General features: G+C 43.6%; 1 non-coding gene across 1 annotated transcript; it reads left to right on the top strand.

The window, feature by feature from the left end:
• The first annotated feature begins 247 nt into the window (after nucleotides 1-247).
• Nucleotides 248-351, top strand: LOC123630936. Its single transcript, XR_006732866.1, has one exon. It is a non-coding gene; the product is annotated as a small nucleolar RNA U13 (small nucleolar RNA).
• The last annotated feature ends 19,540 nt before the right edge of the window (nucleotides 352-19,891 follow it).

The following is a 19,891-nucleotide window of genomic DNA, read 5'->3' as shown; positions in this document are numbered from 1 at the left end:
AACTAAGACACAAACACATACATTAGCCTAGGCCTACGCAGGGTCAGGATCATCAATATCACTGTCTTCCACCTCCACATCTTGTCCCACTGGAAGTTCTTCAAGGGCAAAAACACACATGAGCTGTCATCGCCTGTGATAAAAATGCCTTCTTCTGGAAGACCTCCCGAAGGACCTGCCTGAGGCTGTTTTACTGTTAACTGGTTTTTTTAAAAAAGTAGAAGGACTACACTCTAATGATTAAAAGACCCTTCTGTAGTTCATAAGTGTGATGATTGGGTATTCATGCTCATGTGTGAGAAGTCCTTTCCTCAAACCTTGCTATGACATCAGCACATTACCTGTCTGATGTGGAAAAAAATAATCATAAAAATATAATATAGTAAATACCTAACAGTAACATAGTTGTTTACTATCATTAGCAAGTTTCATGTACTGCACATAACTGTATGTGCTATACTTTTATACAACAGGCAGCACAGTAGGTTTGTTTACACCAGCATCACCACAAACATGTGAGTAATGCGTTGTACTATGACATTAAGTCAGCTTCGATGTCACCAGGTGATAGGAATATTTCAACTCCATTATAATCGTACAGGATCACCATCACATATGTGGTTCATCGTTGACTGAAATGTCATTAAGTGGTGCATGACTGTACAACATAAACTCTTAAATTTTGATTTTGTGGCTTCTTTGCATGGCAACCATCTGAACCCCATTCCTAAATTTGAGAGATTCCCCACTGCTATGGTCTGCATATTTGTGTCTCTCCAAAATTCATATGCTGAAACCTAACCTCCACGGTGGTGGTGTTAAGGGATGGGGACTTTGGGAGGTGATTAGGTCACAAGGGCTCCAGCCTCATGAATGGATTAGTGCCCTTATGAAAGGGGCCTTTTTGCCCCTTCTGTCACGTGAAGATGCAGCAAAAGGTGCCACCTATGATGAGCAGCCCTCACCAGGCACCGATTCTGCCAGTGCCTTGACCTTGGACTCTCCAGCCTAGAACTGTTAGCAACACATTTCTGATTTCTGTTGTTCATAAGTTACCCAGCCTAAGGTATTTTGCTATAGCAGCCTCAATGGACTCAAACATTGTATATGTTTGAGAATCGGTGGGCCCACCACCCATCACAGAAGTCAAAGAGGAGGGCAATTCTTGCTTCATTCCTGCCCGAACCATAGTTTGTTGCCATGTGTCTCAGTTTGGCAAATCAGATGCCCCCACCCAGGGCCTTGACTCTCAAGGTGGGAGACAAAGAAGTGGAGAGAGGAAAATATCCTTTCAGGAAATCCCTTTTCTGCTTACGTCAGTCAGAGCTGCTTGCAAGGTCAAGGTGATCAAGGTTGTGCTGGGAAGTCAGGCAGCCATGAAGGTCCTAAAGTCTGGGTGTCATTAAGTCTACACCTCCTCCGAGATCCCAAGGTAGGATCACCCACTAGCCCAGTTTTCCTGGGACTGGGGGGATTTCCTGGGATGCCTGTCTCTTTTTCTGACTTTCCCTTCTATCAAGTGGTGGGTGTTGGAGTGCCCTAGAGCATTTCTGGAAACTCTGCTAAGGAGTTGTTAAGCTTGGAATACATTTAATTTGGGCTTAATGAGATGTGCACATGAAGTCAAAGTCACTTCCTTGTATAGTTAAGCTGTTGCTGGCTGATCTGGGGTAGAAAATGCACATGCCCAGCCTTGGGTATTTCATCTGATGTCACACACAAGCACTTTTTAAATTTTATTTATTTTATTTATGCATTATTTATTTAGAGGTAGAGTCTATTTTGTCAGGCTGCAGTGCGGTGGCTATTCACAAGCGCTATCATAGCCCACTGCAGTTTTGAACTTCCGGGCTAAAGAGATCCTCCTACCTCAGGCTCCGATGCTGAGCTCAGAATGTTACTTATACACACAGAGAAGGAGTGTTGAATTATCTATAAACTTCAAAGCCTGAGAGTGGGTGTGGGGAGGGAGCTACTAGAAAACTTTGTAAAGGATAGGAGTTATTTTGAAAAGAAAGCGTGGCACTCTCACAAAAGAGGAGAGAGCTAGAGCAATAAACCATTTCTATTTATACAAAGGAGCTTCTGGGAGCAGATGCCTTGGATCCTTTATTTTGGCCTCAAATTGGTCTGCCTTGAAACTGACTTTTAGTCGGGAGCTTCAGCAAGGTGGAGAGCTTGAGAGTACAGCGGATGCTCGTTACATGTGAGATGAAAGTTCAAGGAGGAGAAATCATATTAGGAGAGAGTGTGCTGCAGTGAAGAGGTGGGCTTTCCCCCTCCTAGATGAGACCATACTTCCAGCACCACGCCCAGCACTAATAAAAATAGCGCTTACCATAGTCTTTGTTTTTTCCTCCTGGGAACTCCTCAAGGGCAGGGTCTTATTGATGTTTGTATCAGCAGCACCTGGCAGAATGCCTGGACCCAAAAGTAGGCTCTCAAGGAATGTTTGCTGAATTTGATTACAACATCACGCAGGTTCTTTGGCCGCTATGACACCTGGTGCCCTGCTACTCAACAAAGGTTAATGAGAGTGAGGTGTGTGGATAGACAACTCTGCATGTCTGAGGCTGGGGATCCATGGGGGTCGCATAGAGGTGAGGGGAGCAGGCAAGAGAGGAAAGAATTGTGGAGGACAAGCAAAAGAGGAAAATAGAAAACAATTACACTGAAATTAAATCCACATATATCAACACATTTGCACCTTTAAGTAAAATTATACATAAGGATGTAAACACAAACCAATTTTTAAAAACTCTTAGAGCAGGGATCCTCAGATGGGTAGGTGGAGGTCCCCTGGTGCAAAAACACTCAGGTGTGCCGCCCAGTTGTAATCAATGTACACGAGCTGTGTGGGTGCAGCTGAGGACATACACTGTTGCGCTGATTCTCTTCCAGGTGGAATGTTGGCCACTGAGGTTCAGGGCATGGGGTCTATAGCTGGGTCCTGCCTTACTTTGAGCAGAAAGAGGTGTAGCATAATGTCAACCTGGAAACGAAGAATGGAGTTTGCTGGAATTTGGGAAACTTTCCCCTGTGAGTCTGAAGGCACCATGAGGGCAGTGAGAGGTGCTGAAGGGCCACCAAAGTTTTGAGTGGGGATAATTATGTGTGCAATTAAACCTACAGAAATGTGCTGTGAGATGGGGCATCACCACCAAAAGTTGAGGACTGCCACTTGGGATACATTCTTAGTGTTTCATTAAAGTCACCTTTATACCTTTCTTGGCTTCCCTGGAGTTTTTGATGTTTCTTCATTTTTCCTGTTTTAATTCTTATTTTTGAAATAATTTCAAGTTTGCAAGAATAGCACCCAGATTCACCAAATGTTGTTAGTAATTTACCACATTTGCTCTATAATTCTATCTATGTACATATTTTCTTCTGAACTATTTAAGACTAAGTTGAGATGTCATGGCTCCTTTACTCCTAAATACTTCCACATATACTTCCTGAGAACAAAAACATTCTTTTATATAACTACATTACAGTGATCAAAATTAGGACATTTAACACAGATATGATATTACCAACAAATATAGACTTTGCATTCAAATTTTGCCAATTGTCCAATATCTCCTTATACTTAGCAGCGCTGTCCAGTGTGACTTTCCATAATGACGGGAAACACTATCGAGCCCTTAACATGTGCCCAGTGCAGCCAAAGAAGTCAATTTTTAATTTAATTTAATTTTAAATAGCCACATGTCCTATGAGGCTAATATGTTAACATGGTGGATAGCACAGCTTTATGTCAAATTCTCACCCCACCTCTGTTCCGTCTTCCTGGTTTTTTTATATTTTTTCCAGGCAAAGTAGAAGCAATGTATTTGGCAACAATTATTCTTCCAATGAGTGACTTGTAAATTCTCTGCCACCCAACGCTAAACAGGTAAGTGAAGTAGCTTCCAAATTTTAACTGTTACATGTAAGATTCAGAATGTCAACACCATACTTGCATTCTACGTAAGGTTACAAACAGCACATACACCTCAAATTCAAAATCTTCCTGGGTTTTAAATAAATAATGTGAGAACAGCCTTGTGGAGACAGTTTCTCTTTCTCAAAAGTCTCACGCTGGGCGCCCACCCTCTGAGGAAGGCTGTCAGGTGTGCTTTGTTTAGCCGGCATGGTGTTTTCTTAAAAAGATGTTGACTGAGTTGCCTACATTTAAAAGGGGTGCGAGTTCACGTAACATTTGCAATTCTGGCTTTTCATGAGCAATCGGAAGGCCTGGCGGCAGGGCTGCCTCCGTCCTCTGCCACAGGGGCCCTGCAGTCCTCAAGGCCTGCCCAGCCCCGTCCCGGCGGGCGTCTGGAATCACCTTGCCGAGGTCTGACTTACAGGTGCCCTCAATGCACTCCCCTCCCCAGAGTCCCCCCTCAGGGAGCCAGGCAGGGGAAGGCGCTGGCGGCCTGACACAAATGCTTCCTGGGGGTGATGCCTGTGCCCACCGCCCGGAAAGGTGACAAGAGCTGCGGCGTGTGGGCTACGCCTGATCGCATAGGAATTAACAACAATTCTTTTCTCTAAGTCTCTTCCACTCACTCAGGCTAAATTATAATAATTGCCTGCTGTGTGAACTTTCCCCCTTGGAAATGAGGGAGGAGTCTCGGTTTGACACCAGGGCAGGCCAGAACAGCACCCCTTCTCTACCCCTGCCGTGAGGGTGCCTGAGTTCTGCTCCCTGAGGCGCCGCTCAGAGTCCTGGCTGCTCCAAGTGTCGCCGCTGAAACAAAAAACAGCCTGTGCGCTGGAGGTACGTGCATGGTTTTTCCAATGAACCATTAATTTTAAAGTAGTGTTAGATTTATGGAAGTATTGTGATGATAATATAGAGGAGTTGAGTTCCTGTAAACCCGGCACCAGTTTCTCTTTTAACATCTTACATGAGAAAGGTTCATTTGTTACTGCTAATGAATCAATATAGAGGCATTATTAAGTCCATACTTTATTCAGAATTCTTTGATTTTTACCTAATGTCCTTTTTGTGTCCCAGGATCCCATCCAGGACACCACATTACATTTAATTGTTTTGTCTCGTTAGGCTCCTCTTGGCTGTGACAGTGTCTCAGACTTTCCTTGTTTTTGGTGACCTTGACAGGTTTGAGGAGTACTGGTCAGGTAGTCTGTAGAGCGTCCCTCGGTTAGGATTTGGGTGTTGTTTTCCTCATGATTAGCCTGGGCTTATGCGTTTTCGAGTTGAAGACCACAGAGGCAAAGTGCCGTTTTTATCACGTCATATCAAGGGTACGTACTATCGACGTGACAGCACCTCGCTGTGTGCAGCCCACACTTCAGGAGTAGGGAGTTAGGCTCCAGAGCTCTAGGGCAGAGTATTTTACGTAAAATACGTAGAATTCTTCCTCATGGGAGATTCTTCTATTCTCTATTTGTTTATTTAGTCATTTATTTATACTAGTATAGACTCATAGGTATTTATATTTGGGATTATCATCTAATACTGCTTTATTTTACTGCTCAAATTGTTCCAGCTTTGGCCATCAAAAGCTCTTTTAGTCAGCTCCTGTGTCTCTTTGATGTGTCCCCATCCCCGTGGAGTTGTTTTAGCACTTCCTTGCTTTCTGACGTTATGAGATGCTCCAGATTCATCTTGCACATTTCCTGCCCCATCAGCAATTTCCCTGATCCTTTTATTGGGGGATGGTCTTAGAACCCAAGATTTGGCTGCTACCTGCTTATTGCAACTGGAGTTTCATAGGCCCTCTCAGCCGACAGAGCAAGGAAACGTGTGTATACTCACCCATGCATACACAAGATCTCTAAATATTTCTATATGTAACTATATTAAGCCAAACATGAATTCATACTGATGTCTCCCATTCTAATCCATTACCACATGGATGTGTCTACTTGGGCACCTCTTGGCTGTGACAGTGAGAAACCTCGTTCCTACCACCCATTTAATTAACTATTCAATTTCAGTATACAAATATAGCAGTATCAGAAGTACTAACCTAAACCCCCACAGAAACAAGTTTGTTAACTAGAGCACAGTGCTTATATAGTTTCTTTTGCCTTTAGTCTTATAGACTACACTCATTTCCAAAGTTACTTGGGTCAGTACTTTTTCCTCACAACCCATTCAGTGACGTTTTTCATAGATTTGTAATACAGTGAGTTTGATTAGTCACATTCAACATTACATCTAGGTATTTCCTAACCTCCTAAATGATTTTTTTGAGTTTGTGACATACATTAAGCTTCACTCTTTGTGCTGTAAAGTTCTGTGGATTTTGGCAAATGCATGGTGAGTGTCATGTGTTCACCCCTACAGTACCATCCAGAGTAGTTTCACTGCCCGAAAAATCCCCTGTGCTTCACCCATTCAGTCTTTCTCATGTCTCCTGCAACCACTGATCTTTTTATTGTCTCTATAGTTTTGTAATATAATCGGAATGTTATATAATTGGAATCATGCACTATGAAGCCATTTCAGACTGGCTTCTTGCACTTAGCATTTAAGATTCATTCATGACTTCTTGTGGCTTGAGAGCTCATTTCTTTTTATTGCTGAACAATATTCCATTGTATGGATGTACCATGATTTGGTTTATCCATTCACCTATTAAAGGGCATCTTGGTTGTTTTCAATTCTTGGTGACCATGAATAAAGCTCCTATAAACATTCATCTGGAAGTTTTTATGCAGACATGAGTTTTCAAATCAGATAAAAACCTAGAAGCATGATTGCTGGGTCATATGGTAAGCCTGTGTTTGCTTTGTAAGAAACTGCTAAACTGTCCTCCAAAGTGGCTGTTCCATGTTGCATTTCCCTAGTAATGAATAAAAGTTCTTTTTGCTCCATATCCTCACCAGTGTGAACTAAAATGAAGTCTTAAGCCCCTCAGCTGACGGAATCGTCCTCCCTCTTGACCAAACCCCAGAAATAGTCTAAAGCTGAGTTGCTTGCCATGAGAATGGAGGTCATGCCCCCCTCCCTTCTTGAAGATATCCTTTGTGACTTATTAACAGACCTAAGACAAAGCTTAAATCACACCTGCAGGTCACAATGTATGTAACGGATCACTTGAGTCTGTGTATATGTCAGGTATCTGTCCAGTGGCTTATTTCTGATTAACAGACTTCCTTAACTTAAAACATTCCAAGCCTTAGATAAAGCTTCATTTCTCTAACCAATCACAAATCAAAGAATCTTTAAGCCCACCTATATCCTGCAATCCTCTGCTTAAAGATGTGTCCTTCCTTTTTGGGCCAAACCAATGTACACCTTCCATGTATTGACTTATGACTTTATGTGTAATTCCCATCTCCCTGAAATGTATAAAACCAAACTGTAACCCGACCAGGACAAGACCACTTGCTCAAGGCTTCTTAGGCGTGGCTCTCCAGACCATGGTCACATATATTCAGCTGAGAAGAAACCTCTTTAAATTATTTTATAGAGTTTGGGTTCTTTTCCATTGACATCAGTAATTCATATTGTTGGTTTTTTTAGATGTGTAATAATAAGTAATTGTTTTAATTGGAGTTAGTTTTTAAATGTGAAACTCTATGCCTGAGAAAATGAGATCGCTTATAATATTAAATGGCATGGAAATAGGATATAAAAAGAAGCAGAAAACAAATTAAGTAAAATGAATGGAATATAAGTATTTCCAGATACCTGGAGTAGTTTATTATTATCCTTCTACATTAAATTTAACTTTATGTTGCAAATACAGCTTCTTTTATCCTTGGAAAGGAAGCATGCAAGATTATTTGAAGAGACAACATTTTTCCTGTCTCCAAATTTAAGTAGAAATCTATCTTATAAACTTTAAACTAATAGACATCAGATATCATAAAAGGTGGTGTCTTCACCCAGTTTTACAACTGTAGCAACATGCTTTAGGCAGAAATTCCTGCTATCTGTCGTCCATAGATGCTGCCTTCCATCACCCACAGCTGCTGCTTTCTAAGAGTTATGGTTTGCTGCAATGGTGACTGAGAGAGTTAGCGTTTCTGAAGAATTTTAGAACAGGCATGACAATCTGGACATACTAAACTCTGAGAAATACTTGTGAATGAAACTGAATGAAGATGGTGTAGATAGCATCTTACTTGATGATGTGGTCTTGGCCTGTCCGGTTTCTGCCAGTGGTCCCTAGATCTATTATGATTCTCCTACATTAATCAATAGGAGAATAGAAACCTTATCTGCTGCAACCCCAACAGGTTTCTTTCCACTGTAGCTCTAACTTGAAATTTCTTACTTTTCATTTTGCTATTCTTTGGAGAAGAGTCTGGTTTTTAATTTTTTATTTTTTTAGGTATAGTGGTATATCTCTGCTGGATAGAGACTCCTGGATTTGAAGGAATCTCTGAAATTGAGATCTCCTTGCTCTGGGTTTTATTTTGCAATGAGTGTGTACACAAGAGTTATTGCTCAGCAATTACTGTTCACCTAACAACTGTGGAAAGGAGCCAGGGGTTTGGAATGAATAAGTACAATGAGCCTTAACTCCTTTACCTGGAATTAAAAGGAGCAAAAAAGGTCTAGATAATATTTCAAGTTAATTTCCACAGTATTGTCTGAAGACAGTGGGAGGAAATGCAGTTGCCTGACAACCTATTTGTCTATCTTGGCCATGAGAGGGAGCGAAGCAAGTCAACTAACACTGCTACGTGCACTCTTTCTATAAAGCCTCTATGCAGAGTACACAGTCAAAAAAAAAGAAAGAAAGAAAGAAAAAAAGAACAAAGAGTGTCAGTAGCTATTTAGACAGAAAGACAATAATTCTCTTTCTAGAGTGTCCATTTACGCCAATTTGCTGTGAAACTTTCCAAAGTTAATGAGATATTAAATGTGTTTCGTTGAAGGCAGAAGCTGATTAGTCTTTGGTTTGATTTTTAATGTAATTGGCAAGGAAAAGTACACAGCTTAAGTTTTGGAAATAATTTCCATCCCGAGCCAGTGAACACACAATCGGACGTGTGAAGGACATGGGGCCCTGCGCCCACAACAGCAATGGGGAAGCATAACTTCTCTGCGTTGGGTTCATCACGTGACCTTTCCTGGTGTTTATAGGGAGCCCCTCTCCCCTCATTTGCCATCCACAGATGGCTGTCATGGCTTTCAAAAGGCAGTTTTCATTCTGGTAAGTGTTCAAGACCTTGGGGCTTTTCAGATAACACTTATAGAGGAAAAACCAACTGTCCTATATTCTCATAACATTCAACATTTCCAGAACGCTTCACTTCTGACACTATCTACCTGGAGCCAGCATCACATGCCACAAGTTAAGGGCTCAGTCCCACAAGACTGCCCTTACTTCAGACACCAGTTGCAAGCCCAGGTTGTCACCATCCAGCTATAAATCAGAGGTTCCCATAACCCCCTCCTCAGGCTCAGTCATTTGCTAGAATGGCTTGTAGAACTCAGGAGAACACGTACTTTTGTTTACTGGCTTATTATGAAGGATATTACAAATGATCGAAATGAACAGCCAGATGAAGAGATAATGTATCGGGCAAGGTGTGGAAGGATCCCAAACACAGGAACTCCTGCCCCTGTGGAGTTGGGGTGCATCACCCTTGTGGCATGTGGATATGTTCACCAACACAGAGGTTCTCTGAACCCTGTCTTTTAAGGATATGTATGGAGGCTTCATCACGTAGGCATGATCGATTATCAACTCACTCTCCTGCCCCTCTCCTCTTCCTGGAGAATGGTGGGGGGGGCGGTGCTGAAAGTTCTAAGCTTCTAATCATGTCTTGGTCTTTCCGGTGACCATCCAGGAGGGCACCCAGAGTCACCTCATTAAAATGAAAGATGCTCCTATCTTCCAGGAAATTTCAAAGGATTTAGGAGCTCTGTGCTGGGAGCCAGGGGCAGAGACCAAATGTATGCTTTTTATTATGTCCATACTCATTATACATGATTTATGCCAGTAATCAAGAATTAACTTATATCAAACTTATAGATAGCCAATATAGGATTATATGTTATGGAATACACAGATTATGGACTCCTTAATATAGGGCATTTGGCCTTATGGACCCTAAAAATCTTTAAAATCAATATGAGTTGCTTATTTACAAACAGCACCAAACCAAACTCTTTTTTGTTCCCCTCTAGGGTGGGTGTGGAGTACAGTTTAAAGAATGTAAGCTCAACCTGAGTGGGCTTGAAAAGACAACTATGAGCTTAAAAAGTAGTTTTGCACAAGTTTTCCAATATCCTCAAGCTATATTTGGAAGATTATTGTATATAATCTTTTATATATATATATATATGTATATTTGAGTGTGTAAAATTTCCACTTGTGTGGAATACTAGCTTCCTAATCCAAACATAGGAAGGCTAGATATCCCCCAATTTCCCGTCATATTCTTTTAAATATAACTAGATATTTTAATTGCCATATGACAGATTAAGCAGGTAAAAACAAAAAATAGATAATACATCTGTGAGAAAATGAAAATACCTTCTAATTAGTGAACATATATACACATCAGAAAAAGCAATTGTAACTATAGTGATGATAGCTGTCACAGATGTCAGAATTCATGAGGAAAAATGTAATGCTTCACTTCAACACAATCTTAAAATGGCTAAACAAATAGGGAGAAAACAGGAAAAAAATGTTAAACTACTTGCTGTGAACATTGTTGGAATCAGAATGAAGTCACTTGTTCCTCTTTAAAAATGCAAAGTAAAAAAAAAAAAAATGAAGTCACTTGTATTAAAAAAAAAAAAAAAAAAAAACCCTGAAAAACCAAGCTGAGGCAGGCCATGAGGGGAGGATTCCCATGCACGAATTCCTGATGACAAAAATTATCACAAAAGACTCTGCAAAAACCTTAACCTTCCACAAAGCCCACTGCTACCTTGCCCAAGAAAATACTTCTGGAAGGGCATCTGCCCAGCATCTGCCTGTCCAACCTCAGATTGGGGTAACCCTTGTTATTGATCTTTGTAGCCAGGGATAATTATTTCAAATTAATTATGTAATCCTCCTCGTTTTTTCCTTTAAAACCTTTGTCTTCCTTTACCTCCCAGTGTATACACATAGTTTACTATGACAGGTGTATTCCCACTGCAATGCTCTATTCCTGAATATCATTTTCTTTTAGAGAGCCTCTCTCTGTTTGTTATTTAGGTTGAGATTGCATTAGAATATAGGGGCAGATACAGGCAAAAATCAAATACATTCCTGGTCCCACGGCAAAGGTATAAAGTAACACAGTGTAAGAAAGTAGGAATGAGAAAGAACTGGAAGGCAGTCTGCCTAAGAGTGTTCAATTTAAACAAGCAAAAAAAATCCATTGCCCAATACTTCTCTGCTGGATGGGTTTGGCCTGTGAGCCACCAGTTGAGACCTGGGGAACAGGAAAAAGCAGTAAAGTCAAATGGTTAGGACAGGAATGGAAAGTCCCGTAGGCCTATGTTCATATCCTAGCTCCACCGCTCACTGGCTGAGAGGCCCACAGCAAACGTTTCTCTGTTTCTCAGTTTCCTGTCTATAAATTGCAGCTAATCATGATACCCAGATCAGAGTTGTTGTAGGGACTAAATGAATTAATATGTAAAATATTTAGGTTAATGAATATCAACCAAAACAAATAAATGGCTTGTGATATGAAAAGCCATATTATTCATAATATGAATTTTACTCCCTGGTAAAATTCTCCAAGTGGACTGAAAATGAATTTTTAAAAAGTATTAAAAATCTCCGCAGATGACTGACTTTGAGGCCATGAGGGATCACTGGGAGTGCAGAGTATGAACCAACCAGGGGCAAGCAGGCAAAACTCCCCTTTCTCGCTCTCAGAAGGAAAGGAAACTTTGAGACATCTTTTAACCGTTTAGTCATTTCAAGCCCAGGCCTAGGAGCTCCCAGGGAATGAGTGTCTGGGCCAATTAGCCAAACCCAGACGCGGCTGGTGCTGACGGTTGGGACAGCTTGCTTGGTGACAGACCAAAGTCGTGAGGGCTTTGTTCCAGTATTCATTAACGTTCAGCTAAACAGGCATCACTAACAGAGATTTTGTCAGAAGTAGACCTTTTACATATCGAGGCAAGTAACTTACGTGATACTTTGAGTCCTAAATGATTGCACGCCGACAGTCTGCTCCGGCGAGGCCGCTTCCAGGTCGCAGGCCGCCGCCTTCTGGAGCCCTCACGTGGCAGGAGGAGGGTGAACCCGCTCCCGGCCTCTTCCCACGAGGGCGCTCGGCCCACGGATGCGGGCTCCGCCCTCGTGACCTCATGACCCCCAGCACCGTCACAGCGGGGGTTAGGTTTCCGCACCGCCTGTGGGGGAGGCGGCAGACGTCCAGTCCGTAACTGGTGGATTAGAGAGAAAACTATCACAGAGACGGGATCCGTGGGACTTGGTGACCCTTCTGGGGGTTAGCACTCGATGACAGAGAGGTTCATTCAGTGACCTGCTCACGTCCCCCAGTGCTGTATCAGTGTCAAGGGGAAGACTGACTTTCTTAGGATGAATCGGGCCCGCCCAGGCCGGCCTTAGGCGGAGGGTGACAGGCGTCCGCCCCTCGCGGTACCGGAAGAGGATGGGAAAATGGCCGTGGATCAGAAGGCACTTCCCTTGGAAAGCGCTAGTCACACATCCCCTAGCAGGATAAACGGACGTGGCCTTTGTGTGCAGCCCTCTCCCAACGGAGTCAGAGACTGAGTTCCTCAGCTTTCTGGTTCTAGGTTCTCCTCACTTTCCTCCTGCCCTTCTGACCGATCACCCTCCGCCTTCTCTGCCAGTTCCTCAAGCGCTACCCCCACTCGCAGCGCACCTTCTCCTCGGAAACGCAGCTGCCATTGCTTCGCGCGTGCTCACAGGGCTCCATCCCCCGCCCAGGCTTGGGTGTCCAAGTGCCTGCTTCCCAGGCACGTTTAGATGTCGTGTCATGATGCGCAACAACCAACCAGGGCCCCCGGGGCACATGGCAGCACACATCTATCGCTCACGGGCGGGGGTGCTTGGCTAGGCAGGCGCACTGACCTTGGCTGAACTTGCTCACGTTTGAGGTCAGCCTGTCGTTGGCTAATCTAGGCTGCCCTTGCCTGGGAGGACAAGGACAACTGTTCTGCCTCAGGTGGCTCTCATCCTCCACAAGGCTAGCCGGGGCACGTTCCTCTGGCGATGGCAGAGACACAAGACCTCAAGCGGAAACATGCAAGGCCTGTGAAGACCTGGGCCTGGAACTGGCGCGCCGGCGAGTCCGCCGCGTTCCGCCCGTCGAACCACGCCACAAAGCCAGCTCAGAAGCAAGGGGTGGGGAAGCAGACCAGCTTCTTTAGCGAGAAGAACTAGCAAAGATCATGGATACAAGTAAAAGAAAAGTAAAAGAGACCGTCAATGCTATCAGTCTGCCCCAGGTATTTTGTGAGGACCACAGAATAAATATTTGTAATGTTGAATTCGGGATTTACACACGGCCCCAATATATTTAAACCAATTGTGATACGGCACTTTCATTGCCACTCCTGGCTCCAGCCACAAGCCCAGGCGTTGTCTTTGCTCCTCCCACGCCTCTCTTCACCCTGCAAAGCCCCTCTTGATCTGCCCTGACTCATCTGTGACCCGCATATCAGTCAGGGTTCTCCGGAGAAACAGAAGCGATAGGATACACACACACACACACACACACACACACACACACACACACACACACACACACACATATATGTTTCGGATGTATGTGTGTATATACAGAGTGAGGAGTTTAAAGAACTGGCTCACAAGAGATTTTTAAGGAATTGGCTCACATGATAGTGGGGACTGACTGACAAGCTCAAAATCTGTACAGTGACGATTTAGGCAAGAGTTGGTGTTGCAGTCTTGAGTCTGAAATCCACAGGGCAGGCCAGCAGACTGGGAACTCAGGCAGGATCTCTATGTTACAGTCTTGAGATGGAGTTCCTTCTTCTCTGGGAAACCTCAGTTTTTCTCTTAAGGCCTTCAACTGATTGGGTGAGGCCCACCCACATTATGGCAAGGAATCTGTTTTACTCAAATTCTACAGATTTGAATGTTAATCACACCTACAAAATACCTTCACAGCAACATCTAGACCAACAATGGGGCTCCATAGCCTAGCCAAGTTGACACATGAAATTAACCATCACGTGCCTCTTCCCCTCATGTACCCTGGCTGCCTGGACATTCTCTCAGTTTCTGGCACCTTTTTTCCTTCTACTCCCTCTGCCTGCAATATTTCCCTCTCTTTATTTACCTGTGTCTCAGTTTAAGACTCATACCCTAGAAGACTCATACCCCGCTAGGTTCCTTAGTTAGGATCCCCCGGTATGATTGTACCCAGCTTCCTGTATTTTTCCTTCCCACCCTTGGTATACTTTAAAAAATATGAACATTTATAATTAATTGTTTTATGTCTTGCGTCTTGGACTAGAAGCTCCTCATGGTGTCCTAGTGTTCCCATAGTGCCAGGCACGTGGTGGGTGCTCATGAAGACCTTGTGGCCTCTCTAAATGATGTAGAGAACCAGAAGCATTCCCAGAGACCCTTATGTACAGGTGAGCAATCTCGTGAGAGTCAAATAAGCAGGATTTAGGCCCAGGTCATCTAATACCAAGTCATATAGTCTTCTCCCCATGCCTGGGGCTTCCAGGTTCCTATTTCAGTTTCAGGGCAGAAACCCACATGTCCCATTCTGAGCTGGCTGACTTATTCTGCCTCACTAAGAAAGTCAGAGAGCCTCTCTGACCTTCAGTCTCCAAATTCACAAACGAGGCCTATTGAGGAGGGAGCTTCTTTGCATGAGTTAATATGGTGAGATGGGCCGGGCGCGGTGGCTCACGCCTGTAATCCTAGCTCTGGGAGGCCGAGGCGGGTGGATCACTCGAGGTCAGGAGTTCGAGACCAGCCTGAGCAAGAGTGAGACCCCGTCTCTACTAAAAAACTAGAAAGAAATTATCTGGCCAGCTAAAAATATATATACAAAAAAAATTAGCCGGGCATGGTGGCGCATGCCTGTAGTCCCAGCTACTCGGGAGGCTGAGGCAGTAGGATCGCTTAAGCCCAGGAGTCTGAGGTTGCTGTGAGCTAGGCTGATGCCACGGCACTCACTCTAGCCTGGGCAACAGAGTGAGACTCTGTCTCAAAAAAAAAAAAAAAATATGGTGAGATGAGTGGGGCAAAGATAGATACCAAGACCAACAATCTCATGGCTCCATACACCCTACTCCTCCACATCACATGGGAAACCTTTAAGACTAGATGATAACGAAGGCAACTATGTATTACCATGGAATACTCACTGTGTGCTAAACACTGGTCTATGTGTTTTGCAGTATATCTTCTCATTTAAGCTTCCCCTACCTATATACTAATATTAACCACATTTTAGACATGGGGAAACTAAGACATAGAAATCTTAAGTAACTTGATCAAATCTTACAGCCAGTTAATGGCATGTCCAGGATTTCAACTGAAATAGTCAAGATCCAGAGCCTATGTTCTTAATCACTCTGCCTTAGTAGGGATGAGCCTTAATGGGTTTAACACAGCCCAATAAAATACTAATAAAACGTGAGCCACAAAAATATGAGTCACATATGTGATTTCAACTTTTCTAATAGCCATATTTTAAAAAAGAAAAAAGAAATTATTTTCAAGAATTTTATTTAAGCCAATATATCAAAAAATTTTATTTAGTTATTTTCTTTTTTTCAGACAGGGTCTCACTATGTCACCTAGTCGAGAGTGCAGTAGTGTCATTACAGCTCACTACAGCCTCAAATTCCTGGGCTCAAGCAATTCTGCTCAGCCTCCCAAGTAGCTGGGACTATAGGCATTTGCCACTATGCCTGGCTAATTTTTCTCCTTTTTGTAGAGACAGAGTCTTGCTCTTGCTCAGGTTGGTCTCAAACTCCTGGCCTCAAGCAATCCTCCCACCTCAGCCTCCCAAAGTGCCAGGATTACAGGTGTGAGCCACTGTGCCTGGCCCAAATTTTATCATTTCAACATGTAATCAACATAAATAATTATGACATTGTTTTTTGTTTTTGTTTTCTTTTTTGAGACAGAGTCTCACTCTGTTATCTGGGCTAGAGTGAGTGCCGTGGCATCAGCCTAGCTCACAGCAACCTCAAACTCCTGGGCTCAAGCGATCCTTCTGCCTCAGCCTCCCAAGTAGCTGGGACTACAGGCGTGTGCCACCATGCCTGGCTAATTTTTTCCATATATTTTTAGTTGTTCAGCTAATTTCTTTCTATTTTTAGTAGAGACAGGGTCTTGCTTTTGCTCAGGCTGGTCTCAAACTCCTGAGCTCAAACAATCCACCCACCTCGGCCTCCCAGAGTGCTAGGATTACAGGCATGACCCACCGTGCCCGGCCTGACATTGTTTTTTCCTACTCTTTCAGATCTGGTATGTTATACCTCCTGATTCAGACTAGCCACATTCTAAGTGCTCAATAGCACTCGTGTCTAGTGACACCATATTGGATGTTGCTTTGATTTCCTGTCGAGAATAAACCCCCTATCGCCCCAATCAGGGGCAGCCAAGCTATGCCCCCTTTAGGATACCAGTTACTGGAGTATCTGTCTGAGCCTCCTTCCCAACTCAGCCTTGGGGTCAGGGGGTTATCACCACCCTCATAAACGGCAACTTTCTTTCACCCCATGGACAAAAATCCACATTTCACTGACCCTGTCCCTGTTGTCTAGATGGGGATCTCGGTTTGCTGCTGTCTGGATGGCCAGTCCTCCGCACTCGCCCTGAACCTCTCACTCCCTCCCTGCCTGGAGGGAGTCCAGGCTGGTGAGTCAGAGTGTGAGTTATGAGTAATCCAGAGGCCCTGGAACAATTGTCTTCCTGACTAGCGTTTGAATCACCTGATCCTCTCCGGGATCAGATCAAGCTGGGGGAGTTGGTTCTGTCGTTGGCAGGCGCCCTGCTGAGATCTCTCATCTGGTCCCTCCTTTCCATTTTGGCTCCCAGAGAGTCCCGGCATTTGGCAGAAGGAACTTAAATTTTCTGGAATTGCTTTTGCAGGGAATTTGGCACACATGAACCAGCCCCTTCACGTGGCTTCCATTCTCTCAAGGTTTAGTTCATTGGTTTGGGATTTCCCGCTCCCCACCCCCTATTTTCCTTTAAAAAGCTCTAACCATTAAAACATAGGAAGCTGGAGAGTGGTTTAAATAAAGTGAAAAATCAAAAGAAGGCTGTGGTTATGGTGTGCTGTCAGCTTCTCACTTGACCGAGACCAGACTTTCCACCTAAACCGTCACCCGGAGTATTCTGCAGATTCCACTTCCAGGCCCCTGTGCCCACAGTGTTGGCAGGGACTTTTATACACTGGTGCAAATTTAAACTTCTTGCAAGAGACAGAAGTGCTCCAATCCTAGAGGGACTCTAATGTTGAAATATAACAATGGAGTTAATTAGCATTGCAGGGCTCACAAAACTGCCTCCAGGGGCTCCTTCTCGGATTTAAATCAGGGCTGTATATGAGATGGAACAGTTCCCACAGAGAGACCCCTTCCACCAACAGCTCTGACCACCGGTTTTCATCCTCTCCTTTGGCTCTGGGAAGAGGAGTAGCAGCTGAGCCTGGATCAGTGGGCAGCGTTTACCAGCTGCATGCTAATAGTGCCCGGGCCCTTCCCCTCAGCCCTTTGCTTCAGAAGCCAGACCTCCTTAATGCTTGAGGCCACACTTAGTGGGGCCCAGAGTGGCAGCCTTTCGGTGAGCCTGGACTTCCCCTGGTGGGGGAGGAAGGCAGGGGGGCCTTTGGCCCAAGTTCTCCTCTCTGCTTGGCCTAAGAAAGAACATTTTCTAAATGACTCTGTCATGTTTTGTACTCTGGCCAGGAGCTAGATGCTTCATAGATCCCTGCACGCTTATAACACTGCTCGGTAGGTATTACGATCCCCATTTTACAAACGAGGAAACTGAGACTCTGAGACAGGGAGTGGTGTTTCTAAGGTGAACCCATGTAAGAGACAGTCCTGAGATTCCACCCAGATCCATCTTGCACCAAATCCCTGTGCCAGGAATGCAGTTCCCCCTCCACCCCCAGGCCCACATGGTGGAGATACTGATGCAACTGTTACTACTCCTAGTGATAACGATAATAATAGAAGTGGTGAATACTTTGTAGCAGATTGCATTTGCAAAGACGGATAACTAACTCAACAGAACACAGAAGGCCCCTGTCAGAGCTGTTAGGTATTGGTGGGAGAGGTCTGCTCTGTGGGAGCTAGCCCATCTCACACACAGCCTTGCTTTAAATCTGAGCAGTTGCTTCAGGGGGGTTTATGACTCATGCTGTGACATATTTGGATAGAGATATCTATATTTATATCTACATCTAGACAGGCATACCTTGGAGATATTGCGGGTTTGCTTCCAGATGACAGCAACAAAGCAAATATACCAATAAAGTGAGTCACACGAATTTTTTCATTTCCCAGTGCACATAAAAGTTATGTTTACACTATACTGTAGTCAAAGTGTGTGATAGCATTAAGTCTAAAAATGTACATATCTTCATTTAAAAAATACCTTTTTGCTAAAACATGCTAACAATCATCTGAGCCTTTGGTGAGTTGTAATCTTTTTGCTGATGGAGGGTCTTGCCTCGATGGGGACGCCTGTGACAGATCAAGGTGGTGGCTGTTGAAGGTTGGGGTGGCTGTGGCAATTTCTTAAAATAAGACAATGAAGTTTGCCTCACTGATTGACTCCTCCTTTCACGAAAGATTTCTCTGTAGCATGTGATGCTGTTAGATAGCATTTTACTCACGGTAGAACTTTCAAAGTCAGAATCAATCCTCTCAAATCCTGCCACTGCTTTTCAACTAAGTTTATGTAATGTTCTAAATCCTTTGTTATCATTTTAACAATTTTCACAGCATCTTCACTAGGAGTAAGTTCCATCTCAAGAAACCTCTTTCTTTGCTCATCCATAAGAAGCGACTCCTCATCTGTTCAAGGTTTATTACGAGATTGCAGCAATTCAGTCCCATCTTCAGGCTCCACTTCTGCTTCTCTCTCTATTTCTACCACATCTGCAGCTACTTCCTCCGCTAGGTCTTGAACCCCTCAAAGTCATTCATGAGGGTTGAAATCAACTTCTTCCACATGCCTGCTAAAGTTGATATTTTGACCTCCTCTCAGTAATCATGAATATTCTTAATGGCATCTAGAATGATGAATCCCTTCCAGAAGGTTTTTAATTGACTTTGCCCAGATCCATCAGAGGAATCACTGTCAAAGACAGCTATAGCTTTACAAAATGTATTTCTTAAATAATAAAACTTGAAAGTTAAAATTACTCCTTGATCCATGGGCTGCAGAATGGATGTTCTGTTAGCAGGCATGGAAACAGCATTTGTCTCCTTGTACATCTTCATCAGAGCTCTTGCGTGACCAGGTGCATTGTCAATGAACAATAATATTTTTAAAGGAAACTTTTTTCTGAGCAGTAGGTCTCAATGGTAGGTTTAAAATATTCAATAAGCCATACTATTTTTTATATGACATGCTGTCATCCAGGCTTTGTTGTTCCATTTATAGATCACAGGCAGAGTAGAATTAGTAAAATTCTTAAGGGCCCTAGGATTTTTGTAGTGGTAAATGAGAATTGGCTTCAACTTAAAGTCACCAGCGTTAGCCCCTGACAAGAGAGTCGGCCTGTCCTTTGAAGCTTTGAAGCCAGGCATTGGTTTCTCCTCTCTAGCTGTGAAAGTCCCAGATGGCGTCTTCTTACAATACAAGGCTGTTTCATCTACATTGAAAATCTGTTGTTTAGTGTAGCCACCTTCATCAGTTATCTTAGCTAGATTGGGATAATTTGTTACAGTTCTATGTCAGCACTTGCTGCTTCACCTGGCACTTTTATGTTATGGAGATGACTTGTTTCCTAAAACCTC

Source organism: Lemur catta, chromosome 1 (assembly GCF_020740605.2).
Source record: "Lemur catta isolate mLemCat1 chromosome 1, mLemCat1.pri, whole genome shotgun sequence".
NCBI classification, from domain to species: domain Eukaryota; kingdom Metazoa; phylum Chordata; class Mammalia; order Primates; family Lemuridae; genus Lemur; species Lemur catta.
This window is presented reverse-complemented; position numbering and strand designations above follow the sequence as displayed.